At 41.9% G+C, this 12,549-nt stretch overlaps 1 pseudogene; it reads left to right on the forward strand.

The window, feature by feature from the left end:
- The window catches only part of LOC113201441 (transcription factor JunD-like), an 87,573-nt pseudogene extending 76,873 nt beyond the window's left edge, over nt 1-10,700 (forward strand).
- Nucleotides 10,701-12,549: the final 1,849 nt, after the last annotated feature.

Below are 12,549 nucleotides of genomic sequence, written 5' to 3' on the forward strand. Positions count from 1 at the left end.
TCTGGTTTGGGGCATTAAGAGTTCAGTTATGAGAGGTTGCCAAGGTATAAAAATTGATGAAATGGGTTGTGGGTATGGGGAGATGAAAAGGCCAGGAAGTGGAGCAACACTAGATTTAAGTCGGATGAGCAGTGCCTGAAAAGAAAGAAATTCAAGGCTTTAAGAAAAAAAGATACATCTTTGGTAGAGTGCTAAGAGCAGGAAGCCAGGTGCGTGTCATCCTTGTTTGATTACACCATTAAGTCTGTTTTTTAGGAATTCCTAAAGACGAAGCCACTTTCTTAAGTATTATGCTTTCACAATATTTTCAGTCTTCTCCCATTTGGGATCCACCTTTTCTGAACTAATACATCCTCAGCAGTTTATTGTTCCTCTTCAGATCCATTCTCCTACTCCTTCACCACTTTTTCTTCTGCTGTTTCCAGTATGCCTTTTCTTCCACTGTTTCCTTTTTCAGACCTTTGATTCTCAAATGTGCCACATACTCTATTCTATTTTCTGACATTGTTGTGGGACTGGGCATAGGCTCATTGGAATCTCAGTTAGCAGGGCCCTGACTTCGGGGGCCTGAACAGTGGAAGGTTGTGGCAGATGCAGACTATTTTGGTGGTAAAAGCAGCAGTGGAAGCTGCATATTGAAATTTTCTAAGAATATTTTGGTGTCAAAGAGTAGAATTGATGATTCATAAGTTATGCCTATATAGCTAGTGCCAAACCAGTTTTCCACATGGCTCTAAAATTTTGATTGGCAAACGGAAAATGACAATTCCAGTCGATTAATGTTTGTGATTTTAGTCTTTTTTTTTTTTTATCTTTTTCTCTTTGTATTTATGTTTTTCTTCCTGATGGGTATACAATAGTGAATTGGCTTTAGTATTAACTTGCCTTAGTAGTAGTGATTTGTACTCCTTTTTATATATTTATTTGACAGTTGAATATTTCTACTTTGTTAAGTCTATTTAGAAACATTTTGACTATGCTTCACTCTTTTGGTATGTCTTTTTTTTTCCTCACAAATATAACACATCATTAATTCTGACATATCAACTTTTCACTACATATGTATTCTGCAAGTATTTTCTCACTTTATGTTTTAACTTTGATCACTGGGTGTTCTTTGATTTAAATATTTTTTTAAAAATGGCCTTCAGATTTATAAATCCATAGAAATATACAGGGAAATGTCTTAAAAATTTAGTAACAGAGATAACTGATAATATGTAGTCTTTTTCCTTCCCAATATTCAAATAAGTAACATGCACATTTATTGTAAGAGGATGACCAAGGACTGGAAAAACAGTGTAAATAGAGTGTTAGTTGGAATACTCCAAAGCTCCATGGAATTGGGAGAGTTTCAAAAGTTCCAAAAAAAAAAAAAAAGACTTGTACTCTGTGGCTCTGTCCTCTCTTTATCCATCTCACTCAGATTTGTGGGCATTTTACCTGTCTTGTTTTATTCTGCTGGCTCAGTGTCCCCTCTCCTTCTTCATCCACTGTGCATGAATTTTCTTTTGTGTAATTCTGTCACATATTCTGTGCAAGAATAAGAATAAGCTCAATGGAGGATCTACCACCAATATTGCTGTGGTTCTCAGATTCTATGCAATTTGAATGTTTTACACTTTTGTGACAGCACCATGTTCTATATATAAAAATGCAGTTTGTCTTTTAAAGTCTCCATCACCACAAAAAGAAGAAAATATTTGTAACTATAGGAAAAAATACTAGTAGCCACTATAGGCTAGAATGATCCTGTGTCATGGTAATGAAAACATCCATAAGTATAAAAGAATGAGTTTCTATTATTTTAAGACATTATATTTCTGATTATTTCCTTTAGAAGCATTAGGAATGTCCATGGATTTTTTTCAAGTTGAATTGACTATGAGACAAAAGTGAATTCTGCTAAAGTGGTAGTATCAAATATAGAAAGTGTTTGTTCAGACTGTGTACATATTTGCAAATTATAATTGAAAGATGCCAACACTGTCGTTATAAACAGTAAAAGCACAGTCAGGCAAATTCTTTATTATTTTGATTTTTTTCTTAACTGTTGCTTACTGACAATGTGACCTATTTGTGTGACTTTAGAAAGTATTCTATCCTTTAAATAACTTCTCAGTCCTTATTCTTTATAAAATATTTTGTTCTAAAATAAATTCGAATATATTTTTTTATTTGAAGTGTTCAAAAATATATGGCTGATTCTGACAAATTTCCTAATTAGATATATTTTTGTTTTTGAAGACTGGCAGATTTCTGTATTGCTTGTGTCTTCTACTTAAGTGGGAAGAGGGGATTTGCTGGTTTATGTTTTTTCCACTTTGTGCTGAGTGAATGTATTTGTGTCTATTTGATGGTCTTGTTTTTTTTGTTTCTAAATTGTAGCCCTGTGAAATTCCCACCCATGTTAATATCATCAAATGTAATATGGTCAAAGTAAGGAATATACAAAGTAGCTTTCTTGTGTCTCTTGCTTTGTAATTTTGATCTTTCTCCAAATGAGAAATAACAGATTCTGAAAAGTAGATATTTTTAAGATCACCAAAAATGAACTGTGTAAAAATAGTAAAAAATAGAAAAGGCCAAAAAAAGCATATGTGCTTGGACTTCTGATGAATGCATATAATGTTGTGAATTTTTGCTTGAATGTTCTCTAAAGTGTGTTGTTACTGTGTAGATAAAAAAAAATGAGAGTCATGACATAAATTCAGTATGTCCACATAGAACGTTTTTCATCTTTAACATGTCCTAGAGTGTCACATGTGTATTAAGGGATTCCTATACTCCTTATTGTGTGGTGTTTAGTGTCTTTTAAATCATTCTTGAATTCATTTTCTGAAACTTTAAACAGTGAGAGCAAAATATCATGTGGAACATAAAATAATTCAGTATCACAAATAATACATACTGGCTTTTTTAATGTCATTTATGATTTATTAAAAAACAGTTTCAGCAAAGTGGAAGATACAAAAGCAAAACTAGAACATTAGGGATAAATAAAATAGATGCCTGTTTTGAGAACATCACCTATAAATGGGCACAATAACTTCAGGAGTTGTAAGATAGGGTAAGATTCCTTTAAATGTTCCTTATTTTTCCAGGAAACGGTAACGTAATGGAGAGAATGAGAACGTAGATCCTAGAGGAAAAGAGTAATTGTAAAACAAAATCTTTAAAAAAAAAATGTCAGAGAGCAGATCAACAGAGATATAGAGAGATCAATTTTCTTCTCAGAAAAGAAAGATGGGGTTGGCATGACGCACACCTGTAATCCCAGAGACTTGAGAGGCTCAGGCAAGAGAACCGAAAGTTCAAAGCCAGCCTCATCAATTTAACAAGGCCTTCCAAGCTGTTCCCAAACAACTCAGCAAGACCCTATCTCTAAATAAAATACAAAAAAAAAAAAAAAAAGGCTGGGGATGTGGCTCAGTGGTTAAGTACCCCTGAGCTCAATCATAGGTACCAAAAATAAATAAATAAATAAAAACTTGCCATCCTCCTACCTCAGCCTCCTGCACTGCTGGGATTGCAGGTGTGCACCATTCTGCCTATTTTATGACACACAAGATTATAAAGACCCAATGAAACAATATAGACCAAAGTAGTTAATAAACAAGAAGCTGTAGCTCTGGGGTCAATTCTTCTTCAAGGTATTATCTACACATACTATGCACAAAGCCTTCGTATACTGGGAGGAATTAGAAGATTAAATAAGAACAAGGTCAGGATTATAAACTATAATGAGAGTCGGATACAGTGGCACGCGCCTATAATCCCAGCAGCTCAGGAGGCTGAGGCAGAAGAATCACGAATTCAAAGCTAGCCTCAGCAAAAGCGAGGTGCTAAGCAACTCAATAAGAACCTGTCTCTAAATAAAGTACAAAATGAGGCTGGGGATGTGGCTCAGTGGTCAAGTACCCCTGAATTCAATCTCTGGTACCCCAAAAATAAATCATAATGACAATCATTTTATATCACTGTACCCAGAAAATAAATGAAGAGGATCAGGAGGCATATAGTGCAGTGACAGAGAGTCTGCCTGGCATGCAAAAGACCTTGGGTCTAATCCTAGCACCAGTAAACAAAACTTGAAGAACACCAGAGAGTAAAGTGAAGAGGATGCTCCTTTGTGACAGGATGCAAACGGTATGCTTACAGATTTTCTTGATTGATGTATCTTTCTAATTAATTCTAGACTGGGTTTACAACCATAATAACTACTCCTTCCCACTGTCTAGAGAAAGAATTTTATAATATTACAAACAGAATAAAAGACAGTATTGCTAAGGATTTTCAAAATTCCTATCCCTGAGCATAGGCTCCATACCTCTGGTATCAATGAACTTAAAATGTGAACAGTACAGGGGGCTGGGAATATAGCCCAGGTGGTAGAGTACTTAACTTGAATGTACAAAGCCATGGGTTCAATCCCCAGCACCACAGAAAAAAAAAAAAAGTGAATTCAAATGTCAGCAGCATATGGTGACAGCTGGGCATAATCCCAGTAACTTGGGAGGCTGAGGCAGGAGGATCACAACAAAGCCAGCTTCAGTAACTTAGCGAGGACATAAGAAACTTAGTGAGACTCTGTCTCAAAACAAAAATAAAGGGCTGGGGTTGTAGCTCAGCGGTAGAGCACTCGCCTCGCATGTGCGGGACCCTGGGTCGATCCTCAGCATCACAAAAAAATAAATAAGTGAAATAAAGATAGAAAATAAATAAATAAATAAGATTTTAAAAATAAATAAATAAAAAGGGCTGGGGATATGGCTCAGTGGTTAACTGTCCCTGGGTTCAATCCCTAGTACAAAAAAAAAAAAAAAAACTAAGTCTACACAGAAGAACTATTTTTAATTACATCTTTCCCAAATTATATTGTTTAGCAAAATTTGCATTCTGAGGTTGACTTCACTTTTAAGTCCTCAGTTTAAAATCCATGTCAACAGGCACAGTGGCACGTGCCAATAATCCCAGCAGCTCTAGAGGCTGAGACAGGAGGATCATAAGGTTCAAGACCAGCCTCAGCAACTTAGCAGGGCCCTAAGCAATTTAGTAAGACCCTGTCTCAAAATAAACATATGGCTGGGATTGTAGCTCAGTGGTGGAGTGCTTGCCTAGCACTATTTGATCCTCAGTGGCACATATAAATGAATTAAACAAAGGTATTATGTCCATGGCAGACTCTCCACCACTGCACTCTATGCCTCCCGATCCTCTTCATTTGAGCTAACTTTACAGGTTGGCTAAACTTTGCACATCATTGCCCTGCAGAAACCCTTTCCTAGCCTCCCCAGCTAAAAAGGATTGACAGCTGAAGATGAACTGGTTACTGACAGGTTTGAGGGAGAAGACTAGAATTCCAGGGAAAATTTCTCAGATGCCTGAGAAAAATATTGTTTAAAAAACAAATACATAAAACATAAAAAGGGTTAGAGCTGGGCTGGGGATATAGCTCAGTTAGTTAAGTGCGTGCCTTGCATGCACAAGGCCCTGGGTTAAATCTCCAGCAGCACCAAAAAAAAAAAAAAAAAAAAATTAGGGCTAGGAATGAGCCAGGCACAGTGGTGCACACCTGTAATTCCAGCAGCTCAAGAGGCTGAAGCAGGAGGAGCAAAAGTTCAAAGTCACCATCAGCAACTCAGTGAGGCCCTGTCTCTAAATAAAATATAAAAAAGAGCTGGGGATGTGACTAAGTGGTTAAGCACCCCTGGGTTCAATCCTCAGGACCAAAAAAAAAAAAAAATCTGAAAAAAGGGCTAGGGATGTGGCCCAGTGGTAAATTGACCTTAGGTTAAATCCCCAGTACCGGGCTTGGGATGTGGCTCAAGCGGTAGCGCGCTCACCTGGCATGCGTGCGGCCAGGGTTCGAGCCTCAGCACCACATACAAAGATGTTGTGTCCGCCGAAAAATAAATATATAAAAAAAAAAATCCCCAGTACCATAAATAAATAAATGGCGAAAATAAAGCAACAAATTTCAACCAGAACCTCGAACCAAAGACCTAAATGAATAAATCAGGAACTTGTAGTCTCTTGATTTTCTTCCTGAAAAAAAATTTCTACATTTAAACAAATTTGTCAACTACCATGTTATAGACCATAGCACACTATTTATAGGCTCCATGATTCTCAGTTTTCTCAAATGGAACCAATACTCAGGGGCTGAGGTTATGGCTCAGTGGTAGTGCACTTGCCTAGCACCTGCAAGGCCGTGGGTTCAATCCTCATTACCACATAAAAATAAATAAATAAAGGTATTGCGTCCAGCTACAACTAAAAAATAAATATTTAAAAAAAAGGACCAGTACTCAATTAACTTCTGTTTAATGAGAATCAGACAGGTTTATATTTATACTTGTAGGCTTTCAATAATACCTGTATCTCCATCCTCAATCTAAAATTTATGTGAAAACAAAGACAAAACTACATACATGTACAATAAAGTTCTCTCTCTCTCTCTCTCTCTCTCTCTCTCTCTCTCTCTTTCCATTGTGGCAGTACAGATTGAACCCAGGGGTGTTCAGCTACATTCCTACCCCCCCCCCTTTTTTTGGTATGGGGATGGAACAATTGAGGGGCACTTGCCCACTGAGCAGCATCTTCAGCCCTATTCTGTATTTTATTTAGAAATAGGGTCTCACTGAGTTGCTTTTGCTGAGGCTTTGAATTCCCATTCCTCCAGTCTCAGCCTCCCAGCTGGCCACTACAATTACAGGAACATTGAGCCCAGCCCAGCCCTAGCCTTTTTTTTTTTTTTTTTTTAATTCTGAGACAGAGTGTCACTAAATTGTCCAGGCTGATCTTCAAATTTCAATCCTCCTGCCTCAGCCTACCAAATAACTGGGATTACAGGCATGTGCCACTGTGCCCAGCCTACAATAAATTCCAACATGAACCCAAGCAAAAGATTTGTCTCTCCAGGAATAGTGGCACAGGCCTGTAATCCCAGCCACTCTAGAGGCTGAGGCAGGAGGATCACAAGTTCAAAACCAGCCTCAGCAATTTAGCAAGACCGTGTCTCAAAATAAAAAATAAAACAAGCTGGGGATATGGCTCAGTGGTTAAGCATCTCTGCGTTCAATCCTTGATACCAAAAAAAAAAAAGATCTGTCTCATCAGCTGTCGGAGTTTTGTTTTGTTTTGTTTTGTTGTACCGGGGATTGAACCCGGGTCTATTTTTCCACTGAACTTTATTGCCTCAGGCTTCTCTCGGCCCCGGCCGAGCGAGCTGGCTGAGCCCCGTTCCTGCCGCTGCTATCTCCGAGCACTGCCTGCGGCACCCCTGCTGAGCGATTCCCTGCTGAGCTGTCAGTGCACACGGGCTTGCAATCTTGCAACCCGGTTGGGCACAAAAACACAAGCCAGTCAAACTGAGACAAAGTTTTATTTTGAGAGAGGCCGTGTGTGTCCCCTAACAAGTGGGTCCACCACGTGTGTTCTACCTGAGCCGGGGGGCTTCCACTTCCCCCGGAACACCCTCCTATCATCCTTTCCCAACCAATGGGAACTCTCCCATTACAAGAGTGACATGAGTAACCTGAGTCCTGAAATGGGCCCAGCTAAACAGCATGAGTCCAATTACCATATGAATGTGAATTGCTGGCTGGCAGTCATTAAATCCAAAGGTGCCTGTATCAATATTTTTGCTGTGGCTCCTAACACTTTATTCCCCAAGTTTTTCTATCATTGAGATAGGGCCTTGCTGAGTTGCTGAGACTGTTCTCAAACTTGAGATTCTTCTGCCTCAGCCTCCTGGGCTGCTGGGATTACAGGCCTGTGTGGCCACCACCATCAACCCCCACTGGAAGGTTTTCAAAACACCCTATCCACCTCAATGTGTCTGGGACAATACAAACTCATGATAACCACCACAGCAATATTTTTTAAATCTGCAACTTCCAAACTAAAAAAAAAAAACACAGATTATTAAAGTATATTTAAATAAGTTTAAGATATGAATCAACAGAAACAAACTCAACATACCCACATTCTCCCTCTGTAACTATAAGAAACAGCAGGGATGTGTGCTACAGTGAATGTTTAAGGCACTCAAAACAGTCATTACATATTATCAAAATCCTTTTTATAAAATCTTCATAGTATGAGGGATTTGTTGGCAAAAAAAAAAAAAAATTAAGAAAAAATATCTTTTTGGTGACACTACCTCTGACCACGACAATGTTGATATTTAGAGAGAAATAAAATCATATTTAAAGCTGAAAGGAGCAGGAATCTTAGAAATCAAAGTACTTTTGGATTTTAGAAGTGATAAAACCAAGGCTAAGAGAAGTCAACTGATCATTTAGTTAAATAAAGAGGTCAAGAAATTTTACATTAAGTTCTAATAAATAATAACCTTATCATTTATCACCCTTTAACAGTATTACAATACTGAAAAACTCAAGTGAGTTCTTCTCCATTTCCATACACATACACACACACACATATAAATATGCTTCAAATTTTAAAGTTAGGAAAGACTAAAGAGCCTACCCTGATGGTGGCAACCATCAAAAGCCTAGGATGTTCTAGACCTTCACAAGTAGTTCAGAAAAATCAACCTCATTTAAATTGACTGATATCCAGGAAACCTTTTTCTTCTTAGCCATTTTCAATCTGTACTCAAAATGTACTTCAACCTACAGCAAGTCACCCACTGACCAAAAAAACAAGCCATGTGGAAACAGGACTCTGAAGTAAGGAACTGGTCACCTATATTCATGATACTAGCAATACCAAGGTTTTGTTTTTTGTAAGAGATAATAAAATATATTCCTACATCTTGAAAACTTAAATTTGAACTCAATCAAATGCCCTTATAAATTTAACATTTAGTCAATCCTCAATGGAGATTTATTGGGAAAAGCCAAAAGGAACCACTCGTAAGACACAAATTTTAAAATCAAAGTAAAATTTCCCCCATTAAAGCTTATCATTAGCTTTCAACTGTGAACTGATAACCAAAAACAAATTAGTTTTAAGCTCCTCTTTAAGTGGCCTGTGTATATACATTCATGTATATATTTAATTTGTACCAAAAACTGCCTACAAATGGCAATTCCTGTGAAGTAGATGATGATGACGTTGCAGGTAATTCTAGCATGTTTCCTAATGTACTGGTACTGGAGTCTGGATCATCCTGAAAAGATAAATTTATTGAGTTTAATGGCTCTTCTATGGTAACTTTTATATCTCCTTGTGAAAAGGGGGCTGGGAGAAGGGCTGTTTTTTCATTGCTGCCGTCCACTTCACTTCTTTGCTTATTTTCAGTTTGAGGAGCTAATGGCAAGAATGGCGATTTGACTGCACCATGTCTACTCTCTGACGTGCTGTCTTGTTCACTTCCCGTGGCCATTTCTACACCATTCTCTGATTTAGGCTCATAATTGCAGGTGGCATTTGTCTGAGTTTCCTCAAAGATCTCTTCTATACTCTCATCCTCTGTGACTGGCTGTTCTGGGTCCATTTCAGAATCTACACCGTCCACACAAGTAAAATTCTCAAAGTGCAGAAAGCCATTCTCGATCATCTTTGTTACTTTTTTTTTTTATTTTTTTATTTTTATTTTTTTTCATCTTTGTTACTTTTAACTGGAGTTCAGGGGAGTTATTACAAGAGGGTTCTTGTTTCATAGCAAGTGCTGTTGGACCACCAGGACTCAAGGAAGTGCAAACAATTGGCGACTGAGCTATTGAGTCACTTTTCTCAGGGTCTTGAAAGGATTCTGATCCATCAGCAGACCCATTTAAATATTCTACATTGATCATGGAGGCCAAATCCTGTAGTCTCCGCAGTGGAATGTAACAAGATGGAGAATCTTGTCCATAAGCATTTTGGGATGTTCCACTGGCAGCCTATAACTGCACAGTACACCCATTAAGTGGCTCAGAAAAATTGGATTGACCATTACCGAAAGGGCTGTATTTGTCTGCAGGGGCATCTAAATTCACTAGATTGGAAGAGGGCAGCAGACAATTTCTTCTAGATAGTTCACAGGTCTGATCCATCCTGGGCCAGCATCAACCTGGAATCCAAAAATACGGTAATTAATCTGAGTTAATAAGGCCATCTGCATCTTCTCTTCAAAATGGCAGTCATTTCCCAAGGCCTACTGGCCTCTATGCTTTTCTGCTGTACTCCCAAGGGTGTAAAAAGTTCTCCTGGCTGAAGGTAGAAGAATGGGCTCAGGGAACCTCAGCAAACTCCATCTTTTAGAAGCTGGCAAATCCTGCCACATAGAAACAGCCCGTCCCTTTTTCCTGCACTGCAGACTGGTGGACACTTGGGTTAAACTAAAATTAAAATCCCGTTGGCTATCAAAATTCCTAAAAATCTGTTTCTTAAAGGTACCCCCCCCCTTCCTGGCTCGTTGGGACGCAGCGATCACAATAGCGGTGCACCCTGCGCCTAAGCCTTTGCAGCGGCAGTGCACGGGCCGCGGGCCAGTCGGCCGAGGCGGATGCACCCCGAGTTCGCCTTCCCCACTGCAGGCCTGCCCGGTCCACAGCTGCAGGCCCATAGGCCAGGACGAGGCAAAAAGAGAAAGCGAGGCGGCAGGTGAAGCCCAGTCAGGGTAGCAGCAGCTGCTACAGCTTGACAAACTGGCTGTTGCCGACACCGCCTGCCCAGGGCGCCCCTTCCTGCAGCTGCGGCAGCACCTCCCAAAGGCGCCCATCACACTCATCGATATTCAGTAGCAAAGTTCGCTGCTGGAGGGCAGCTCCCCCAGGCGGCTCCCCGCGGGAGGGTAGGCCCCGGCGCGCACGGGCGGGGGGGGGGGGCGGTCGGCAGGACAGGGGCCGAGGGGAGGCAGTTGGCAGCGGCCGGACCGGCCAGGCCTGAGCCCCGCAGGCAGTGAGGGGGCGGGGGAGGGGGCCCGCAGCTGCAGCGCCATTGGCCACCAACCCCGTGCGGCCACCGGCCCTCCCCAGAGCCCCTCACCTCACGGCCACCACCACCTTCCCCCGCCCCCCCCCGTCCTCTCCTTCCTCCTCGCGCCCGCCGCCCAAGGCCTGTCCAACAGCCCGGGCCTCCGGCTGGCCCGTGTTAGTCCCGGCCTCCACCTTAGGTCACAGCCAGGGCTCCCCGTCCCCTGGGCACCTGCCCTCTGCCGGCTCCTTTCGGCCAAGGCCACCCCCCTCCTGACGCAGGGCTCACTAGTGAAAGACACCCCGTTTTTGAAAGACCCCCGTTTCCCTGTCCAAGGAGAATCACACGAAACACTGGCTGCAAGAGCAAGAGGTTTAGGTTTATTGGGACACAGGCGCCTGCGGGTGTCCAGCAGAACCTCAGCCGGAGCTTTGGTGAACTGGCACACCGGGCTTGGGGATACAGAGATTTTTATAGGGTTTGGGACAGGTTTCGCGCGTGCGCGCGGGAAGCAACAGGTTTCTTATTGGTTTGTTTAAATCTAGCATATAGGCCACCTAGGGGGTACAGGTCTGCATTCCAAAAACCACAAGTCTGCATTCTATTCTTTCTGTTCCTGCTTATCTGTTCCTGTTTATTCATTCATGCCTCAGGATGTGGGTGCTCTGTCCTTTCTCAACCGGTTATATGGAAAGCACATCCGGCGCCTGAGCCTGTTTATGACAAGCCCAGTATCTTGATTTCATATCTTGGCCTTAGGTAACTGGACTAACTGGGCTAGGGTGTTTCACTAGGGGGTTGGGGCTGGGGTCTTCGGAGGCCTCAGGCCTCGAGCAGGCGCGGCCGCACCCCAAAACCCAGACCACCACCACGGACCAAGCTGAGCAGGAAACCAAATGGAGGCAGCAGCTCGGTGGGCCTCCCTCAGCCAAGCCTCTGCAGCCCCAGGGCTCACGCCTGTGCAGGCTCCACGCCGCGAGGCACAGGGCTGTGTCTTCAGAGGTGCCGCGCGGACAGCAGCCCTAGAGCAGTGCAGAGGCCGGGCACTGGGCCCCAAGGTCTCCACGTCCCCTCCCCCACACCCTTTCCCTTTCCCCTCCCCCCAGTCTCTTCCTTCCCCTGCCTGGCCATGGGGGGGCGGTGAGGGGGTGTGCAGGGGGAGTGCGGTGCGGAGTGCAAGGGGAGTAGCTTCGGGACGGTCGGGTTACCCGTGGGACTGCCCGCTGGGCCGTGGCCTCAGCAGAAAGATGAGGCCTTGCGACCCCAAAGCGAAGCCCACTCCCCGCACCAGAGCCGGCACTTATCTTACTATGAAGGATCTTGGAAGTAGCTTAAGTCAAATTATGAAGACGATTCATCTGTTGTAAATTTGACACGTAGCCACAAAGGCTGTGATTGTAGAAGCAAAGCGTGATATTTAAGGTAGTAACTTCCAGGATCATGAGATCAAGACCTTGTTTAGGTCTGGTTAATTGGCATGCACCTGTTTTGAAGCCTGAACAGTAACTTCAGCACATTAAAGCTCTGAAATCTTAGCTGGCAATAACTAGATATAAAATGAGAAAAGTTTTATTTCTCATGTTTAAGGGGTCTCTTAGGTGTCTTAGTAAATGTAAAAATCTGAAGGCACAAGTCAAGAACCTAAACATCCTTCTGAGTGCCATCTCACTGAAAGTT

The sequence above is a fragment of the Urocitellus parryii genome, chromosome 4, assembly GCF_045843805.1.
Source record: "Urocitellus parryii isolate mUroPar1 chromosome 4, mUroPar1.hap1, whole genome shotgun sequence".
Classification (NCBI taxonomy): domain Eukaryota; kingdom Metazoa; phylum Chordata; class Mammalia; order Rodentia; family Sciuridae; genus Urocitellus; species Urocitellus parryii.